Raw genomic sequence first — 2,925 nt, forward strand, 5'->3', positions numbered from 1 at the left:
AGCTGAGGGGAAAGATTACTAGTTTCAAGCATGCACCTGATGAGAATTTCTATGAAGCTTGGTGCCGGTTCAAGAATTTGGTGAGGTCTCTTCCTCAACATTGTTTTGATTAGTGGTTTTTGTGCAACCAGTTCTACAATGGGTTGTACGATGACCACAGAGCTATACTTGACGCCTCATCAAATGTGAGATTCCAAAAGCATATTGAATGATGATAAGGGATGGGGCATTATTGAGGAGATGACGACCCATTGTGCTGAATATGGGAACCCAAGGGACGACATTCGGACCGTACACTCGGTCGATAAAGCGGTTGTGGCTCAGCTTGAAGCCATAAATGCTCCTATGGCTAACCGGTGATCAACAGACGGTTCATCTATTGACTAGACAGGAAGCTGTCACTTGTGAAAGATGTGGGAGCAATGACGGTCACACTGCTATAGACTGTCTGATAGAGAAAGAACAAGTCCTTACCTTTCAAAGAATATAGGCAAGGAGGAGGTTCCTATTATAATAATCAAGGGGCGTCCATCCCAATTTGAGATGGACAAGTCGAATGTTCTTAATCCTACTCCACCACCGCATCAGCAACAACCCTATGTCCCTCCTCACAAGGCTCAACAAGGCTTTCAAAAGCCTCCTTCTTTTACTCGACCGCACCAAGGAGCTTTATCTTCTAGTGGGGTAAGCGAATTGGGTGAGTTAAAGTCGGTGATTCAATCATTGACTAAGCAGCTGCAACTAAGTGATCAACAAAAAGAAGCATCCATTAAGTCACTTGAAACTCAAGTTGCTCAACTCGCCGCTAATCAGTCCACGAGGAAACCGGGTCATTTGCCGTCTCAATATGAGAAGAATCCACATGAGACTATTAACTTAATCAATTTGCGAAGTGGTCATTCTTACTGTTGGAGTGTCCCCGACAATAATGCGATCACAATTGTCGATCATGATGATCACATGTTTAAATCTCATTTTAAGAATACGTAAGGGATGATTCAATTATATAGTCAACTGACCAACATTAATCGGTAATGATTGGCTAACTAGGGTTTGACATTACTGTCGTTTGGCGGTGGTGGTCAGTTGATCCCTTGAGGTCACACCTAAAGGACGATTCCCTTAATTGAAAAAAGGTTAATTAATTATATGTCGATACAGATTAATTAATTCCTTAAAATTGAACAAGTGAGAAAATGACATCTTATTAAAATATGATTAAATAAGATTTTATTTAGTAATTTAAGAAGTTATATTACTAAAATAAATCGGTGTTTGCGAAACACGCGAGATGAGAATGATAAGTTAGTTATAATTACAAGATGTTGTGAATTATATTAAAATGACCATTTTATGTAAAAGTAATTTAGAATTACTAGTCAATTTGTTAAATGTGATTTAGCTATTATAAAAATGACATTTAATTAGTTAAATGTGCATTTAAATTACATATGACATATGAGATGTCACATGTCACATGTTATACAATTGACAAAATTACAAACTTAAAATGGACTCCATGTTATACATCTTGACCGAAATATTGAGGGTAGTGTGAGAAGTCTTTGTCTTATTCATTTGTCTAAAATGCTTGATAGTGACATGACTATGGACAAAGAAGCTTTACACAATTTGTCTTGTGAAGACAAAAAAAAAAAAAAGCAAAATTGTCTTGTGAAGACAAAAAGCAAAAAAAAAAATATATATATATATATATATTATTAAACTCCCTCATTCCCATCGGTTTTGAGAGAAAAAATAGATGAGATTTTTTCTCTATTATTCTCATTCCACAGCTCACTTATTCTTCAAGTAAGAATAAGTTCCATCTTCTCTCTAAAATAATATAAAGATGTTTATATATAAAATTTGTTCTTAAAATCTAATAAAAATTACATATTACTAGTGTAGTAATAATCTTACATATTAGATTATTTTTAAGGTAACTTATATAATTATCTAGTTAATAATTATATGGGTATTATGGGATAGTCTTGGGTGCTACTTATTGGAGGTATTCTACTTTGAATACTTGGAGGATCATCCATTGTGTTATTAGCTCAAGAATAAGTAGTGGAAGGAGACCACTTTTGTGCCCATATTTGGCCGAAATATTCATATGGTATGAAACCATTTTTCTTACTCTTATTCTAGTTTTGCATGCATAAGATCTAACATTTATTTTATGACTAAATAAATTTGAACATATATGAATATGTAAATTAATGAGATTAATATTTCTAACAAGTGGTATCAAAGCCTTAGGTTGTTTGCATGCAAATCGGTTTATAGTTTTTTCGAGTTATATGATTAACATACAAAACTAATTAATTTGGTTTTATGAAGATAAACCTAAAAATAACCTTTCATGTTAAAAGTTTCTGGTCCTAAGTGATTTTTAGGACATTTTGGTTTATTTATGGATTTTATTGTTCATTTTTATATAATATTGGCATTAAAATGTGATTTTTATGATAAAAATGTCATTTTTGGACGAAAATTAGCTAAACTTCGAATTTTTCAGTGGTTTTTGGATATGTTTTCACATATATTATCTACTGATGGTCTGTAAATTTTCATAATAAAATGAGTTGTATTGCACGAAATATGGATTTTTCAAGTTAAAATCGTATTTAAATGGGTAAATAGGTTAATATGAGTTATATTTCGAATCTGGTCATGGAAATTTAGTATGTTGTCACATGCAATTTTACAAGCTGTTTGTAAAATATTTGGCTATAATGAAGTCTTTATGCATTATTTATGAATTTTTGATGAAAAATCACATAAATAGTGACTATAATTAGTAATAATGCTAAAACATACTTCATGACTAAAGTAAAAAACGTAACATGTTGCATTTTATCATATATTCCAGATTTAAAAGTGAAAAGTTAATAAAAATATTTTTCTCATATTTTTACG

At 32.1% G+C, this 2,925-nt stretch overlaps 1 non-coding gene across 1 annotated transcript; it reads right to left on the reverse strand.

The window, feature by feature from the left end:
- Positions 1-106, reverse strand: LOC141625436 (small nucleolar RNA R71). The gene has a single exon (XR_012535216.1). It is a non-coding gene; the product is annotated as a small nucleolar RNA R71 (small nucleolar RNA).
- Between the last annotated feature and the right edge of the window lie 2,819 nt (positions 107-2,925).

The sequence above is a fragment of the Silene latifolia genome, chromosome X (assembly GCF_048544455.1).
Source record: "Silene latifolia isolate original U9 population chromosome X, ASM4854445v1, whole genome shotgun sequence".
NCBI lineage: Eukaryota > Viridiplantae > Streptophyta > Magnoliopsida > Caryophyllales > Caryophyllaceae > Silene > Silene latifolia.